Source organism: Cherax quadricarinatus, chromosome 26, assembly GCF_038502225.1.
Source record: "Cherax quadricarinatus isolate ZL_2023a chromosome 26, ASM3850222v1, whole genome shotgun sequence".
NCBI classification, from domain to species: domain Eukaryota; kingdom Metazoa; phylum Arthropoda; class Malacostraca; order Decapoda; family Parastacidae; genus Cherax; species Cherax quadricarinatus.
The window spans coordinates 4,634,376-4,644,216 of NC_091317.1; positions in this window are offsets into that span (position 1 = coordinate 4,634,376).

A 9,841-nucleotide genomic window follows, 5' to 3' on the forward strand; every position below is an offset into this window, starting at 1 on the left:
TGATCCTTTGAAAATAAGAGATTGTCAAAAGAACTAAAATCATGAGCTCAGAGTAACATGGATAAAGGAATTCACAGCAAACCTACTATTTATAAAAAATATTTTAGCCGACATTTAGATCCTTAATTGACTGAAATGTTCTTCGTTTTTGCAACTTTTTGCCCTGGTCGGCGAGGGGGGTTATTATTTTGATGTTGATTACATCCCATTTTTTGTGGCTCTATATTACCTGCATGCTCTTAATGATTCTCTAAGAATATGCTAGTACTACTACTCTAATACTACTACCAATAATAACAATAATAATAAAATAATAATAATAATAATAAATAATAATAATAATAATAATAATAATAATAATAATAATAATAATAATAATAATAATAATAATAATAATAATAATAATAATAATAATAATAATAATAGTAGTAATAATAATAATAATAATAATAATAATAATAATAATAATAATAATAATAATAATCATAATAATAATAATAATAATAATAATCAAATAATAATAATAATATTGTGGAATGAGTTCTTGGCTATGATCAATGTCCGTTGTTGGGACTATCTGTATTACAATAATTTCTTAAAAGACAACATTGAAAAATGAAAAGTCTCTTCTACTGCTACTAATACTACTACTTAAACTATTTATTTATTTATTTATTTATTTTCAATTTGAGCACACATGCAGAGGTACAAAAAAATACAGATAAGAGCAGCATGCCAAAGCCACTTATACTATGCATAGCATTACGGGCTGGCTTAAAATTAACTTAAGATTAACTAAGCAATGATGAAATCAGTGATAAAACATTAATGTAAACAGATTACTATAAAGCACAAGTGAGTATTACAAAGACAGGTCATATGGTTGCATTCAGTCATATGAAGGATTCTGTTAGGTAGTGTATTTAAAAAATAATAAAGTTAGATTCGGTTTTAGGTTTAACATTTATGTGATATAATTGTGAGAAACATTTAAGATATACAATTTATAAGGTTCAGTTATTCAGTATTTATTTGGTTTTGGGTGAGTAAGTGATCTTTGAGTAGAGACTTGAATTTATAAACAGGTAGTGTTTCTTTTATATTTACAGGTAATGAATTCCAGATTTTAGGGCCTTTTATGTGCATTGAGTTTTTGCATAGTGTGAGATGGACACGAGGAACATCAAAGAGTGATCTGTGCCTTGTGTTATGGTCATGTGTTCTGTTGAGGTTGGCAAGATGTTTGAGGGAAGGGTTAATATCAGAGTTAAGTGTTCTATGTATGTAATAGGTGCAGTAATAAGTATGGATGTTTTGTATGGTGAGTAGGTTTAGTGTATTGAATATTGGTGGAGTGTGCTGCCTGTAGTGAGAATTTGTTATCATTCTAACTGCAGCCTTTTGTTGGGTAATTAGTGGTCTGAGATGGTTAATTGTTGTTGAGCCCCATGCACAAATTCCATATTTGAGATAGGGGTAAATAAGAGAGTGATATAGGGCCAGGAGGGCTGACTGTGGAACATAGTACCGTATCTTCGATAGTATGCCTACAGTCTTGGAAATTTTCTTAGAAATTTGTTGTATATGTGTATGAAATTTGAGTCTATTATCAAGGTGGATTCCTAAGAATTTTCCCTCTGTTAGCTTTGTGATAGGTGATCCGTTTATCATTATGTTAAGAGGGACATCTGTAGCTCTGTTACCAAACTGAATGAAGTAGGTTTTGTCAATGTTTAGTGTAAGTTTGTTAGTCCTCATCCAGGTAGATATTTTCTGTAATTCGGTATTTACAGTATTGGCTAGTGTGACTGGGCTCGGGTGAGAGAAGACGTATGTAGTGTCATCTGCAAATAGTGTGGGTTTGAGTAATTGCGAAGCATTTGCTAGGTCATTTATGTATAGGAGAAAGAGAAGAGGGCCAAGGACACTTCCCTGTGGGACACCAACTGTAATTGGTTGCGCAGAAGAGTTTGCCCCATTTGCATACACATATTGGCTTCTGTTGCTGAGGTATGACTTGAGGTAGTTGAGGGAGTGCCCTCTTATACCATAGTGTGACAATTTTACGTGGAGCAAGTCATGGTCAACTGTATCAAAAGCTTTACGTAAGTCAATGAAGATCCCCAGTGGGACTCCTTTTTTCTCTATTGCAGTGTATATATGTTCTAGCATGTGTATAATAGCATCATTAGTATTTTTATTAGGCCTGAATCCAAATTGGCAGGGGTTGAGTATGTTTTGGGAGATTATAACTGCCAATAAAAAAAATTTTGATAATAAAATAATAATAATAATAATAGTATTAATAAAAATATAAATAATGTCTATTTCTTGCTCCCACGACCCATAAGTTAGTAGCGAATATGTTATACACCTTTCATTTTATAACAGAAGAGTAGCGACATTTGTGTCCTAACAACACAGTAACCAGACATACATCCGCAATAACAGAGTAACGAGACAAGCGTCTATAACACCGGAGTAACACGGTTCACACCCTTCAGACACTGTGGAGACATTTAAGCCTTCAAGGCCTGGTTCTAGAAAACCCCCAGCCAGATAGGTTCTTACTTGACAATTAAATTACAGTTAACTTTATCTTCCTGCTCAATTTATCACATTAGTAAAAACGAGAATAATTTGAGAAATTTCAACTTGTTAGGAAAGATTGTTTACAAAGCAGTCTTCTTGTATAATGATATCAAGAATTCTTTCATTCTGTAAAATGAAATATAGTAAGCCTTCATTGCCCATAATAAGAGCTATAGGCATTTCTTGCATATCTCTGGGTAGATATAGTGGCAGATATAAGCACCCCGGTATATATTCACTGGAAAATACAGACTAAATTAAATGTTCAGTGTCCATACAAAGGGTTATTTCCACTTCTTGCACATCTTAATGTACATACATAGAGACAAACTTTTCGATGTATATTCAGTAAGAGATATTAACTTCTGGATGTACCCTGAGAGATATGCACCTCTAAGCGGACATATTCTGACGTTTATACACTTTTCGGAGTACAAACGCGTATACATACCTTTCGGTTTAGATACACCAAGATATATGATGTTCGGTTTATGTAAACTTAGAGATATATACATATCTATGTATATACATTGAAATATGAACCAGTGGAAGTAAATACATTGAGAGATACGTACCTATCGTTTTATATATGTCGTGCCGAATATGTAAAGCTGGTCAATTAGCAAGAACTCGTTTAAAATTAAGTCCTTTCTAAAATTTTCTCTTATACTTTTAAAGATATATATTTTTCTTCTTTGTTAATATAAAAATTCATGATTTTGTTCCAAAAGAAGCTTAGGAAACTTACCTAACCTTATTATAACAAGCGCAATTGAATTTAGCCTAATCCAACGAAATACATTTTATATAAGTTTACAATAATTTAACAATAAACAAATACAATGAAATATATTTTTTTTTCGTAAGGTTCAGAATGATTTTTGCGAAATTATTGCACACAAAATTTTCGCTTCTCGTATTCGGCAAGAAGTGTGTTGCTATTTAAACCAAAATCGCAAGTTTTACTTATTTGGCATGACATATGCATACCGTACGTGTATATAAACAGTGAACTGAGATACATACCCCTTTCTAGTATATTTACTGAGAGATACACACCTTTCGTGCAAATACACTGAAATACCCAACGCACGTGAATATACAATAATTAACGCACCTTACGTGTATATACTCTGAGTGATACACGATTTACATTTATATACTCTGAGATATACACGATTTATATTTATATACTCTGAGAGATCAACTCTTTAAGAGTATATACACTGAGGGATGCACACTTCACGAGTGTATGCATTTAGAAATTCACGCCTCATATGTATACACAGACAGATTCACCCCTTTAGTGTATATGCACGGAGATTCACACCTTCAAAAAAGGAAGAGTACAATCTTGAGCTTCAATTAGCACTTTCAGAGCAATAATACGAAAAAAAAACTTCAAATGAGCTTATTTGACTTAAGACTGAGGGAGACTAACATCAGCCAGTTTTTCTATCATCTCTCTATCTTGCAGGAGGAGCCACATGTCCATGGTGCATCAGCAAAATAAGGGAACTCTTGGATATTACTATCGCCCGGCTCTGGCTGGGATACAAGAATCTTTGGGAGGTTAAATCACCACCACCTGATGTAGAGCAAACGACATGCAAGTAATTGAATAATTGTCACTCACTGTGTCATTAGGTGACTGAATGCAATAAAATTAATGAATTCAGAGATAACTCACTGCGAAATGATCGAGAAATGTCAACGTATTTTTTCCAAAAATAGTATGTTACAAACCATTCTGAGAAAATACCCTGACTTTGCTCACAATAAATGAAGCATTACCACTTTCTATGTGTGTGTGTGTGTGTGTGTGTGTGTGTGTGTGTGTGTGTGTGTGTGTGTGTGTGTGTGTGTGTGTGTGTGTGTGTGTGTGTGTGTGTGTGTGTGTGTGTGTTTGTGTGTGTGTGTGTGTGTGTGTGTGTACTCACCTATTTGTACTCAACTATTTGTGGTTGCAGGGGTCGAGTCTTAGCTCCTGGCCCCGCCTCTTCACTGGTTGCTACTGGGCCCTCTCTCTCCCCGCTCCATGAGCTTTATCAAACCTCGTCTTAAAACTGTGTATGGTTCCTGCCTCCACTACGTCATTTTCTAGGCTATTCCACTGCCTTACAACTCTATGACTGAAGAAATACTTCCTAATATCTCTCTGACTCATTTGTGTCTTCAACTTCCAATTGTGGCCTCTTGTTTCTGTGTCCCCTCCCTGGAACATCCTGCCTTTGTCCACCTTGTCTATTCCACGCAGTATTTTATATGTCGTTATCATGTCTCCCCTGACCCTCCTGTCCTCCAGTGTCATCAGGCCGATTTCCCTTAATCTTTCTTCATAGGACATTCCCCTTAGCTCTGGAACTAACCTTGTCGCAAACCTTTGTACTTTCTCTAGTTTCTTGACGTGCTTTATCAAGTGCGGGTTTCAAACAGGTGCTGCATACTCCAGTATGGGCCTGACATACACGGTGTACAGTGTCTTGAACGATTCCTTACTAAGGTATCGGAATGCTGTTCTCAGGTTTGCCAGGCGCCCATATGCTGCAGCAGTTATCTGATTGATGTGTGCTTCCGGAGACATGCTCGGTGTTATACTCACCCCTAGATCTTTCTCCTTGAGTGAGGTTTGCAGTCTTTGGCCACCTAGCCTATACTCTGTCTGTGGTCTTCTGTGCCCTTCCCCTATCTTCATGACTTTGCATTTGGCAGAATTAAATTCGAGAAGCCATTTGCTGGACCAGGTGTCCAGTCTGTCCAGGTCTCTTTGAAGTCCTGCCTGGTCCTCATCTGATTTAATTCTCCTCATTAACTTCACATCATCTGCAAACAGGGACACTTCTGAGTCTAACCCTTCCATCATGTCGTTCACATATACCAAAAATAGCACTGGTCCAAGGACCGACCCCTGTGGGACCCCGCTCGTCACAGGTGCCCACTGTGATACATCATTACGTACCATGACTCATTGTTGCCTCCCTGTCAGGTATTCTCTGATCCATTGCAGTGCCCTTCCTGTTATATGCGCCTGATGCTCTAGCTTCTGCACTAATCTCTTGTGAGGAACTGTGTCAAAGGCCTTCTTGCAGTCCAAGAAGATGCAATCAACCCACCCCTCTCTCTCGTGTCTTACTTCTGTTATTTTATCATAAAACTCCAGAAGGTTTGTGACACAGGATTTGCTTCCGTGAATCCGTGCTGGTTGGCATTTATACTCTTGTTCATTTCCAGGTGCTCCACCACTCTCCTCCTGATAATCTTCTCCATAATTTTGCATACTATACACGTCAATGACACAGGTCTATAGTTTAGTGCCTCTTTTCTGTCTCCTTTTTTAAAAATGGGAACTACATTTGCCGTCTTCCATACCTCAGGTAGTTGCCCAGTTTCTAGGGATGTGTTGAAGATTGTGGTAAGTGGCACGCACAACATATCTGCTCCCTCTCTAAGGACCCACGGGGAGATGTCCGGTCCCATTGCCTTTGAGGTATCGATGTCCCTTAGCAGTTTCTTCACCTCCTCCTCATCTGTATGTATGTCGTCCAACACTTGTTGGTGTATTCCTTGCTGGTGTCCCCATCTGGTCTGTCCCCCCAGAGTCCTTCCTGTCTCTACTGTAAATACTTCCTTAAATCTCGTGTTGAGCTCCTCACATACCTCTTGATCGTTTCTTGTGAGTTCTCCACCTTCTTTCCTCAGCCTTATCACCTGGTCCTTGACTGTTGTCTTCCTCCTAATGTGGCTATACAGCAGTTTCGGGTCAGATTTGACTTTCGATGCTATGTCGTTTTCATACTGTCGCTGGGCCTCCCTCCTTATCTGTGCATACTCGTTTCTGGCTCTTCTACTAATCTCCTTGTTTTCCTGGGTCCTATGCCTCCTGTACCTTTTCCATTCTCTGTTGCACTTAGTTTTTGCCTCCCTACACCTTCGGGTAAACCAAGGACTCGTTTTGGTCTTCCTATTATTTCTGTTTCCCTTGGGAACAAAACTTTCCTCTGCCTCCTTGCACTTTGTTGCCACATATTCCATCATCTCGTTTACTGATTTTCCTACCATTTCTCTGTCCCACTGAACCTCCTGCAGAAAGTTTCTCATACCTGTGTAGTCCCCCCTTTTATAGTTTGGCCTGTCCCCTTCAGTTCCTGTTACCTTCTCCATTTGTAACTCTACTATATAATCAAAACTCAGAACCACGTGATCGCTAGCTCCAAGGGGCCTCTCGTAAGTGATGTCTTCAATGTCTGAACTGCTCAGGGTGAACACAAGATCCAGTCTTGCTGGCTCATCCTCCCCTCTCTCTCTGGTTGTGTCCCTGACATGTTGATGCATGAGGTTTTCAAGTACCACATCCATCATCTTGGATCTCCATGTTTCGGGACCCCCATGTGGCTCCAGGTTTTCCCAGTCGATCTCCCTGTGGTTGAAATCGCCCATTACCAGTAACTTTGCTCTGCTCGAGTGAGCTCTTCTTGCCACCTCAGCCAGTGTGTCCACCATCACCCTGTTGTTTTCTTCGTACTCCTCTCTTGGCCTCCTGCAGTTCTGTGGTGGGTTACACATCACTCCAATGACTACTTTATGTTCTCCGGACTGAATTGTACCTACAATGTAGTCTCTTTCTCCAATCATGTCCATGCCTTCCATTTCCTCAAATCCCCATCGGTGTTTTATGAGCAGTGCAACCCCTCCTCCCCCTCTACTTCTATCTTTCCTCAGGATCTGATATCCCGTTGGGAAGATTGTGTCTGTTATTGTCTCAGCGAGTTTTGTTTCTGTGACTGCTATAATGTCTGGGGATTTTTCACTGATTCTTTCGTTCCACTCCTCATGCTTATTCATTATTCCATCCGCGTTTGTGTACCAAACTTTCAGTTTCTTTTCTATCATTGTGGTCATGCAAGAATATTGGGGATGGGGGAGCGAGAGCCTTGGTGGGGGCCTATATGGGGCTGTGGTGTTGGTGGGGTTTGTGATGATGGGGGTGGTGTCAGAATGCCCATAAGGGACAGCTGTTGCGGTGAGGTTTTTGATATGGGAGTCGGTGGCAGAGGGAACAGTGAGTTGGTTGTAGTATAGGTTGCTCAGTTGCGTTGGGAATGTCGCGGTTGGAGTCTTTTGGTGGGAGATTCTGTGGGGTGTGTTTTCCCTTCCTCCTGTGTCTGGGTCCTGCTCATTTTCGTCATTGCCTCTCGTTCCTCCTTGCGTCTCTGTTCCCTCTCTTTCAGTGTAGTCCTTTCTTCTTGTGTTCTGTCGCGGTCGAGGTACTCTCTGGTACCCCTGTTTGTTCCTCAGTCTTGCTTTCTCTTGCAGAATCCTGGTTCGAACTGATTCTTCCTTGAAAGTTACTCTGACAGGCCCTATCCTTCCACTTGCAAACCACTCAATTCTCTGAAAATTTGTCACCTGGGTCATATCGCCCTCACCTATTGTTTTCATGATGCCTTCAATCATTTTTTTCTCCTCCTGTTTTATTTCTTCAAAGTTGTCCCCCTTGGCTTCTTGGAGCCCGTACACAAAAACTGACCTCGCCCTTTCCTCCTCCCACTGAGTCTCCATCTGCTTCCTCTGAGGCATTTTATTTCCTTCCATTGACATGTTCTTGCCTTCAGTCCCTGTCATATCTGAAACTTCTATTCTCAGTGAACTGTCTTTCATGACCAGCTGTCCCTTGCTACTGCAGTTGGCTGTTAGAATCTCTGCATATAGCATACCTTCATTGTCCTCGGACCTGTCATTTGATCTTAGTGTGCTCCTCGTCTTTTCCCTGGCCCCACATGGGTCTGATAGGGCCTTCGTGTACGTCATGTCTCAGTTGTTGCTTACCATCCCCTTGTCTGAGCCTGACATTGAATTTCCTGATGTCACATCTGAATTGTCATTTGTCTCTCTAATCTGTTTCAGGCTTTGCAGTTTCTCTTCTAAGCACTGTATCCTAGCTTCTGCTGCTAAGACCTGTACTTCCCACTTCCTGCACTCTTCAGCTATCCGCTCCTCCATTTTCTTACCAAGCTCTACTATCTTTCTTCCCCACTCTTCCTCCCTTTTTTGGCGCTCTAACTCCCAGTCTTTCCTCCCTGGTTCGTCTACCAGATCACTGGTTTTCCGTCCTCTAGGGCCACCCACTTTGTGTGTGTGTGTGTGTGTGTGTGTGTGTGTGTGTGTGTGTGTGTGTGTGTGTGTGTGTGTGTGTGTGTGTGTGTGTGCGTGTGTGTGCATGTGAGTGTGTGTGTATGTGTGTGTGCACGCGTGTGTGTGCACGCGTGTGTGTGTGTATGTGTATGTGTGATGTGTGTACTCACCTAATTGTAGTTGCAAGGGTCGAGATTTAGCTCCTGGCCCGCTTCATCACTGGTCGTTGTTAGAACCACTCGTTGCTCCATGAGCTTTATCATACCTCTTCTTGAAGCCCTCTATGGATTCTAGTTCATCTACATCCCTCTTCAGAGTATTCCACTTCCTGACAAATACCTCCTAACATCCCTGTGACTCGTCTGTGTGTTGAACTTTCAATTGTGCCACCTTGTTATTACTTCCTGTCTCTGAAACATCCTGTCCCTGTTCACTTTGTCACTACTTCTCAGTATTTTATATGTCGTTATCATGTCTCCCTATCCCTCCTGTTCTCCAAGATTGTCAGGTCAATTTCCCTTAACCTATCCTCGTAGGACATGCCCCTTACCTCCGGGACTAATGTAGTTGCAAACCTTTCCACTTTCTCTAATTTCTTGACGTGCTTGACCTGGTATGGGTTAAAACATGGTGCTGCATACTCCAACATGGGTCTGACGTACACGATGTACAGAGTCTTGAACGATTCTATACTGAGGTGCTGGAACGCTATTCTTAGATTTGTCAAGCGCCCACATGCTTCAGCAATTACTTGGGTGATGTGCGTCTCAGGAGATAAGCTCGGTATTATATTCACCCGAAGATACTTTATCATGAGTGAATTATCCAGTTCATGACTTTGCACTTGGTATGTGTGTGTGTTACCTAATTAATGTCTGCATTAATAACAGATTATGATTGTAACAGGATATAGTCATATAAATAGTACATTAACACAGTAACTTGTTCAGCTATCAAAGCTTTGCAGCCCAGTCCAGGAACCAATTATGTACCTCCGAAATCCTTTGACTTCCGTCCACAGGATTGGTATGCGCTGAATAACACATATGCTAAAGTATCCTGCGGTGAGCACATTATGCATCACACATCGTTGTTGTAAGCACATTATGTACCACAC